The sequence below is a fragment of the Esox lucius genome, chromosome 13, assembly GCF_011004845.1.
Source record: "Esox lucius isolate fEsoLuc1 chromosome 13, fEsoLuc1.pri, whole genome shotgun sequence".
Classification (NCBI taxonomy): domain Eukaryota; kingdom Metazoa; phylum Chordata; class Actinopteri; order Esociformes; family Esocidae; genus Esox; species Esox lucius.
The window spans coordinates 5,038,003-5,047,376 of NC_047581.1; positions in this window are offsets into that span (position 1 = coordinate 5,038,003).

Consider the following 9,374-nt stretch of genomic DNA (forward strand, 5'->3'; position numbering starts at 1 on the left):
CCACAACTAATATTTAGTGGAAGAACCTTTAGTTTGGATTACAGCAGTAAATCTGTTTCAACAGGTCTCTATCAACCTAGCACTCCTATATATTGCAATTGTAACCCATATTCAAAGGCAGCAGAGTTAAAGCTTAGTCAAATTGCAGGAGGATATCCTGACACTCCTCTTTAGGTCAGTCCACATAAAGCCTATAGGGTTGAAAATTTTGCCATTCCAGAACATTGATTTTCCTTTTTGCAAGCCATTCCTTGTTGGATTTTGCTTAGTTTTGTGCTGAAAAGGGAAATTCTTTAACTTCAGCTTTCTGACAGAGGGCAGGGTTCAAAACAAAATATCTTAATATTTAAAGCTATTCATTGTTCCCTCAACCCTGACCAGAGCCCCTGTCCCCACTGAACAGATGCAGCTCCATAGCATGATGGTGCTTACACCAGGCTTGACAGTAAGAACTGAGTGCTTGAGCTGTGTTGGCTTTGGGTCAAACATACACCACCGTTCAAAAGTTTGGGTTCACTTAAGTAGAGCTGGAGCCGGCCGAGAAGAACTAATGTCTCTTGCTGAGTGAGTGAGTGCCTGACTGACTGAAGGACAACCTGTTGTTAATAGAGTAGTAGTTAGAGATGCAGACTGCCGTGTAGTTGACCGGGGTTTGATCCTCACCATGGGCAAAACAATAGGTGTTGGGAATCATTCAGGAAAATTTCAATGTACATGCTTTTGGCCTACACATCTACATTGTCATAATGTGCGATTGGAAACTATAGATCAGGGGCAATTTTTTTTGGATCAATTTGCGATCTGGGGCTATTCATAAAAGATCAGATTCAGACTAAGCCTTCGCTGGCTACCTATTTCTGTAGCCAGATTACAGAAAGTCTAAATTACAACTGTTTATGGTTATTTTGCGATGGGCGAACTGTACCGACAATGAACATATTACCAGTAATCATTCTACAAGAGTACACTTTAATTCCATTAATAAACGTTCTGTAGCGGACGTAATTTCAGCATAAATGTAATAGCTGGGGTAAGAATTGCATTTAAAAATTATACGGAGCAGAACTAAATAACAGCAGGCCCTGTGGTCATGGGGGAACATCCCTGACTTTGATGCTAATTATTAACATTTTGACCCTGGTTCAGGTGTCCAGAAAAGGGTGGCTTGCCCACTTCAGGTTGGTGGAGAGTGCCTGCCTCAAGTGGAGGAGTTTAAGTATCTAGGGGTCTTGTTCACGAGTGAGGGAAGGATGGAACAGGAGATTGACAGACAGATCAGTGCAGCTTCTGCAGTAATGCGGTCGATATATTGGTCTGTCGTGGTGAAGAAAGAGCTGAGCCGCATAGGTGGTCAATCTATGTTCCTAATCTCACCTATGGTCATGAGCTTTGGGTCATGAGCGATCCCTTAGAGATAGGGTGAGAAGCTCGGTCACCCGGGAGAAGCTCAGAGTAGAGCCGCTGCTCCTCCACATCGAGAGGGGTCAGCTGAGGTGGCTTGGGCATCTGTTTCGGATGCCTTCCTGGGAAGGTGTTCCGGTCCCGTCCCTCCGGGAGGAGACCCCGGGGAAGACCTAGGACACGCTGGAGGGACTATGTCTCCCGGCTGGCCTGGGAACGCCTCGGTGTCCCCCCGGAAGTGCTGGAGGAAGTGTTTAGGGAGAGGGAAGTCTGGGCATCTCTGCTTAGATTGCTGTCCCCGCGACCCGGCCCTGGATAAGCGGAAGATGATGATGATGACGATGATGACCCTGGTTCAATTCGCACAACAATGTATATCCGCTTTGTAATACCATGTATCTCATGTATTTAAAAGAAGAATTGTATTATGTTACCCTTTCATACTGTTATTGTTTTCTAAAGAAACAAACCAGCCATCCAGTGATTGGAGTCATTGTTTTCATTACAGGTAATAATAATACACTTACTATGTAAGGACATCTTATATAGTAAAGACAGCATTTACACATACAGGAAAAAAGACTACAACCTGGTATTGGATGTAATACAGTGGGGTGTAACAAAAATGAAACTACAGGTTAAAAGCTTTCTGGAAAATATGTCTTTAGTAATTTTTTTAAAGAAGTAACTGTTTCTGCATGTCGAATGTGTGGCGGAAGCATATTCCAGAGCCTAGGTGCTGAGCAGGTTAACACCCCTTGCACCCATAGTTGAGAGGCGGAAAGGGGGGGTGACAAGAAGACGAGAGGCAGAGTGGAGGGAGCGAGAGGGGACATAGCCAGGCAGGAGGTCGGAGAGGTAAGCAGGAGGTCAGAGAATATGGAGGGCTTTGTAAGTGATGAGGAGGGTCTTACATGAAATTCGGTAGAGCATGTGAAGCCAGTGAAAACTGATAAGAATGGGTGTAATGTGTTCAGATGATTTTGAAAGACTGAGGATTCTGGCTGCAGAGTTCTGAAACTGTTGGAGTCTATTACTGGTGAGTGTTGCAGTAATCAAGTCAAGAAATGACAAGGGCGTGTATGAGTGTTTCAGTGCTGATGTGTGACAGAGAGGGTCTGAGCCTGGAGATGTTGTGGAATTGAAAAATTATGTCCGGGTAATTGTTTTTATGTGTGATTCAGAGAACTATCCAGAGTGACACTGAGGCTTTTCACTTGAGTTGACAAAGGGACTGGGAAACTGTCAATGGTGATGTTGAGGTTGTGGTGTTTGGAGAAGGTGGATTTGGAGCCAATGAGCATGACCTCTGTCTTATTTGCTTTTGAGTTTTAAGAAGTTTGTGTTCATCCAACTGTGAATGTCATGGAGACAGTTGAATAGGCAGTTGCGGGTTTGTTGGAGAGGTAGAGCTGGGTGTCATCCGCATAGTAGTGGAAATTAATTTTGTGGTGTGGCATAATCTTGCCCAGGGGTAGGAGGTATATGATGAACAGGAGAGGGCCAAGCACTGACCCCTGGGGGACACCCTGTGTGACCGTCGCACAACTTGATCTGTGATGTTTCAATTGGACAAATTGTTGACCGTCAGTAAGGTAGGAGGAAAACCAGGAGAGTGCCATACCTGTGATACTGAGACCAGCAAGACCTTCTATGAGAAGGTGATGTGAGATGGTATCAAAGACTGCGCTGAGGTCACGTAAGATGTAGTTTAAATTGATTAACCACCACCTGCTCCAGTGTTTTGGTGACAAATGGGAGGTTTGAGGTCATCAAGATCACCATTGGGCTTTTTGGGTATGGGGTAACTGCACCAATCTGGAGAGTGGGTGGTACAATGACAGTGCAGAGGGAGGAGATAACTACAGGTGCTGGTCATAAAATTACAATATCATCAAAAAGTTGATTTATTTCAGTAATTCCATTAAAAAAAGTGAAACATGTACACTCACCTAAAGGATTTCAATCAATCAATCAAAATGTATTTATAAAGCGCTTTTTACAACAGCAGTTGTCACAAAGTGCTTTACAGAGACACCCGGCCTTAAACCCCAAGGAGCAAACAACCGTAGTGTTGAATTTCAGTGGCTAGGAAAAACTCCCTAAGAAAGTCGAATTTTAGGAAGAAACCTAGAGAGGACCCAGGCTCAGAGGGGTGACCAGTCCTCTTCTGGCTGATTTTTAGGAACACCATACTAATACTGTGTTTGACCCCCTTTCGCCTTCAGAACTGCCTTGATTCAACAAAGTGCTGAAAGCATTCTTTAGAAATGTTGGCCCATATTGATAGGATAGCATCTTGCAGTTGATGGAGATTTATGGGATGCACATCTAGGGCACGAAGTTCCCGTTCAACCACATCCCAAAGATGCTCTATTGGGTTGAGATCTGGTGACTGTGGGGGCCATTTCAGTACAGTGAACTCATTGTCATGTTCAAGAAACCAATTTGAAATGATTCGAGCTTTGTGACATGGTGCATTATCCTGCTGGAAGTAGCCATCAGAGGATGGGTACATGGTGGTCATAAAGGGATGGACATTTAAACCATGCCCAATTGGCACTAAGGGGCCTAAAGTGTGCCAAGAAAACATCCCCCACACCATTACACCACCACCGCCAGCCTGCACAGTGGTAACAAGGCATGATGGATCCATGTTCTCATTCTGTTTACGCCAAATTCTGAATGTGTCAACAGAAATCGAGTCTCATCAGACCAGGCAACATTCTTCCAGTCTTCAACTGTCCAATTTTGGTGAGCTTGTGCAAATTGTAGCCTCTTTTTCCTATTTGTAGTGGAGATGAGTGCTACCCGGTGGGGTCTTCTGCTGTTGTAGCCCATCCGCCTCAAGGTTGTGCGTGTTGTGGCTTCACAAATGCTTTGCTGCATACCTCGGTTGTAACGAGTGGTTATTTCAGTCAAAGTTGCTCTTCCATCAGCTTGAATCAGTCTGACCTCTAGCATCAACAAGGCATTTTCGCCCACAGGACTGCCGCATACTGGATGTTTTTCCCTTTTCACACCATTCTTTGTAAACCCTAGAAATGGTTGTTCGTGAAAATCCCAGTAACTGAGCAGATTGTGAAATACTCAGACCGGCCCGTCTGACACCAACTACCATGCCAAGCTCAAAATTGCTTAAATCACCTTTCTTTCCCATTCTGACATTCAGTTTGGAGTTCAGGAGATTGTCTTGACCAGGACCACACCCCTAAATGCATTGAGCCATCTGCCATTTGATTGGTTGATTAGATAATTGCATTAAGGAGAAATTGAACAGGTGCTCCTAATAATCCTTTAGGTGTGTGTATAATGTATACATTCATTCCACACAGACTGATATATTTCAAGTGTTTATTTATTTTAACTTTGATGATTATAAATGACAACTAATGAAAACCCCAAATTAAGTATCTCAGAAAATCAGAATATTGTGAAAAGGATCAATATTGAAGACACCTGGTGCCACACTCAAATCAGCTAATTAACCCAAAACACCTGCAAAGGCCTTTAAATGGTCTCTCAGTCTAGTTCTGTAGGCAAAACAATCATGGGGAAGACTGCTGAGTTGACAGCTGTCCAAAAGACGACCATTGACACCTTGCACAAGGAGGGCATGACACAAAAGGTCATAGCTAAAGAGGCTGGCTGTTCACAGAGCTCTGTGTCCAAGCACATTAATAGAAAGGTGAAGGGAAGGAAAAGATGTGGTAGAAAAAAGTGTACAAGTAATAGGTATAACCGCACCCTGGAGAGGATTGTGAAACAAAACCCATTCAAAAATGTGGGGGAGATTCACAAAGAGTGGACTGCAGCTTGAGTCAGTGCTTCAAGAACCACCACGCACAGACGTATGCAAGACATGGGTTTCATCTGTCGAATTCCTTGTGTCAAGCCACTCTTGAACAAGACACAGCGTCAGAAGTGTCTTGCCTGGTCTAAAGACAAAAAGGACTGGTCTGCTGCTGAGTTATGTTCTCTGATGAAAGTAAATTTAGCATTTCCTTTGGAAATCAAGGTCCCAGAGTCTGGAGGAAGAGAGGAGAGGCACAGAATCCACATTGCTTGAAGTCCAGTGTAAAGTTTCCACAGTCAGTGATGGTTTGGGGTGCCATGTCATCTGCTGGTGTTGGTCCGCTGTGTTTTCTGAGGTCCAAGGTCAATGCAGCCGTCTACCAGGAAGTTTTAGAGCACTTCATGCTTCCTGCTCCTGACCAACTTTATGGAGATGCAGATTTCATTTTCCAACAGGACTTGGCACCTGCACACAGTGCCAAAGCTACCAGTACCTGGTTTAAGGACCATGGTATCCCTGTTCTTAATTGGCCAGCAAACTGGCCTGACCTTTACCCATAGAAAATCTATGGGGTATTGTGAAGAGGAAGATGCGATACGCCAGACCCAACAATGCAGAAGAGCTGAAGGCCACCATCAGAGCAACCTGGGCTCTCATAACACCTGAGCAGTGCCACAGACTGATTGTCTCCATGCCACGCATCATTGCTGCAGTAATTCAGGCAAAAGAAGCCCCAACTAAGTATTGAGTGCTGTACATGCTCATACTTTTCATGTTCATACTTTTCAGTTGGCCAACATTTCTAAAAATCATTTTTTTGTATTTGTCTTAAGTAATATTCTAATTTTCGAAGATACTGAATTTGGGATTTTCATTAGTTGTCAGTTATAATCATCACAATTAAAAGAAATAAACATTTGAAATATATCAGTCTGTGTGTAATGAATGAATATATAAGTTTCACTTTTTGCATGGAATTACTGAAATAAATCAACTTTTTGATGATATTCTAATTTTATGACCAGCACCTGCATATTAGTGATTAAGGGTGAGATGGAAGGCAGGCAGGCTTTGATGAGACTGGTGGGCCTTTGGCCTAATTTGGAAGAGGATGTTTTGGATTTTCTGAAAAGCTCTGTGATGAGGTTCTCTGTAGCCAGGGTGAAGTCTGAGATCTAACTATTGTGAGCCGGGCCCTGTAAGGTGTTCATATAGGAAAGGTTATGGACTGGAGTACTGTGACTAACTATGTGCTGATGATGGATGTTGTGAATTTTATGTTCAAAAACATATTCCACAATTCGGTAGGCTGTATAGCTATTAGCTAGCCATCTTCAGTAATCTTTGTACAATAGTACACTAGTTCTGTCAATAAATATTCTGTTGTCCATATTATTTCAGCAAAAATAGAATGGCTGGGGTAAAAGTTACATTTGGAAATGATACATAGCTGAACTACATACCAGCAGGCTGTGTGGTCTTGTGGGAACATCCCCAACCTTCAATATTTTGATCCTGGTTCAATTCTTCTCTCAGACTTTCCAATTTTTTTCATATACCTACTCCATACATTTACAGGCTTTGCACAATAAGCCAGCAAATAAGTAAATTTAGTAGATTGCCAATCTATGTTGTAGCCTAACCTTTCTTACGTTGATCTTGGTGTCTGCATTTTAAATCTCCGCCACCATTTACCCATGAGAGCAATGGGCCATTCTTAAAATCTAGATGTAACGTTTGTAAAAACCACCACTGCAACATAATTTGCTTGACACTTCATTCAAACTACTGTGTGTTTCAGAAATGCTTTGATGACAGATATTAATACATAAGCATAGGCCTAACACTGTAACTCCAGCACAGTAACTTCACTTTGATACGCAGCAATTTGAGTGTTCTGGAGGGCAGCGAACCAAAGACAGAACTGTAACTGATGTTATGGGTTTCTGCCTTGGCTTCTCTAGGGCCTTTGGAAGTTACGGCAATGACGGCACACAATGACAACGAACAAAACTGAAGCTACATCCTTTTGCCTTTGCACAGCAGTATACACTTATCACATCCAACAGTTTAAAACCCTGTTTAAATTGCGTATTGGTTAGACAGTCTGGCACACAGAAAACCATGGATCAGAACCAGCCAGGGACAACATTCATTCCTTCTAATCACAGGCCAGCTGAACTAAGCTTGCCTGGTTCCTTTTCTGATTTGTCAAACCAAAATGTGACAGCAGAATGTGCAATTACAAACTATTCTGTGTTTTACAGCTCCCAAAAAAATCTATTCACAACATAGAGGGCAGTTGTTTAAGGACTTGTGTATGATTATAGGAAACATTAATATAATACATCATATTAAATACACATTGTTTTAATATCCAGGATAGTTTTTAATTATGAAATGTTCTTACAGAATTCTGTAACATTAAAGTGTTTGTGCCAGGTGACATAAACTGTAACCATCTTCCATTTTCAAAAATAATGCATAAAGTATATGAACTCAACATAGAACGTACAGGGATTTTTTTAAGACAGTATTTAACTATATTGTTGTATAAACATATACAAATGACAGGATAAAACGCAGCACTACTGTCTCTTATCTATTATCTAAATCTCTTACACATCAACTCAAATGTCAGATTTTGATATACAACCACTATGAATGAATATGTATGCACAAGCTCCAATTTTACATGCACACACACCTCTCAGTCAAATAAGGCAAGCTCTTTGTGGAAACATACAAATAAGCCATTTTTGCTGTTGTTGAAAAAAACAAAAACTCCTGTAGATTTATTTAGAAATGTTACCCATTAAATGCTGTACAACACTGGCACCATTAATTGGCACTCACTTAGCATTATCAGCTCATTTGTTTCTGTAATGCACAGTACAAAAACAACAAAATAAATGTCACAATTAACATACGCTTATAACCTTGAAAAGAACCAACTCACATGCAACTCACGTCAACTTACATTTAGCAATATGCATGCAAACACAAGTCTGCGTTTCAAAAGTGGAACTAACATACAGGACAACAGTAACGTAAAATGCCAAATATCTCGATGGCTCCAAAAACCATTGGCAGCATATGAGGATTTCCACATCTTAGAAATCATGAAGGGACCATCAAGGATCTTTTGTTTTAACCAAGGTATCACCATGTGCACGTTTCGAAGATCTGTTGCTGACCTTCAAGATGTATAATACTACATTGAGGTTAGCAGGAGTTTGTCTTTGTGCGTGAGTGACTGTAGTAGCGTTAAGGAAACCAGAAGCAGAGTCAGCTAAACTGCTCATAGAAAACAGAAAGATGGGCAACAGGGAACAAATTGAACAAAATGTTAACGACACCATATATATATCATCCTAAATCCTTTGTTCTATATAGAGATGCAAGTGATGGACATTACTATTTGACAGTATCACGTTAATTGTGAAATCAATCTAATCACAGGTCAGAAAACACCAAGAACTTCAAATTACCTGAATGAATAATAATTGTATGGACTGAGGCTGAAAACTTTGTTGATGATAGGGACCCAAGCCACATACGACCCAAAAGCCATTGGCCACTGCAGTATTGTGGAACACATTTTTCATGAGGTGACACTATAGAACGTTAGCGGTTACGTCATGGTATTTTTATACATACATACTTTATTACTATTTAGAAATGAAAGCACTTGTATCTACAGCCTCCCCTCTTGAGAAGGTTATGAATATTTGGACACATTCACATGAACGGTAGGTGTACTAGAGTAGTGAAACGTTTAGAATATTTGGTTCCATATTCCTAGCACACACCAACATCAAGCCTTTGATTCCAAACTTGTTTGATGCATTTGCAGTTAGTTCCTGCTGTATTTCAGATTACATTGTGCCAATAGAAATGAATAGTAAAGGATGTATTGTTTCCTTTTGGAGTCACTTTTATTGTAAATAGTAATTTAATGCATTTCTGAACACTTCTATAATAACGTGGATGCTACAATATTAGATATCATGAATGAAAAAGTGAGAAAGTTAAAGGCACAAGGATGGCAAGTGTGTTTCCCACAGGGAACCAGTACCAAATTAGTGTGAAAACATATGCTCTCACCAATAACTTGCGAAATTGCATCTGCTAAATTAAACATATGAATGGAAAATGCACAAAGTCCATACCCACA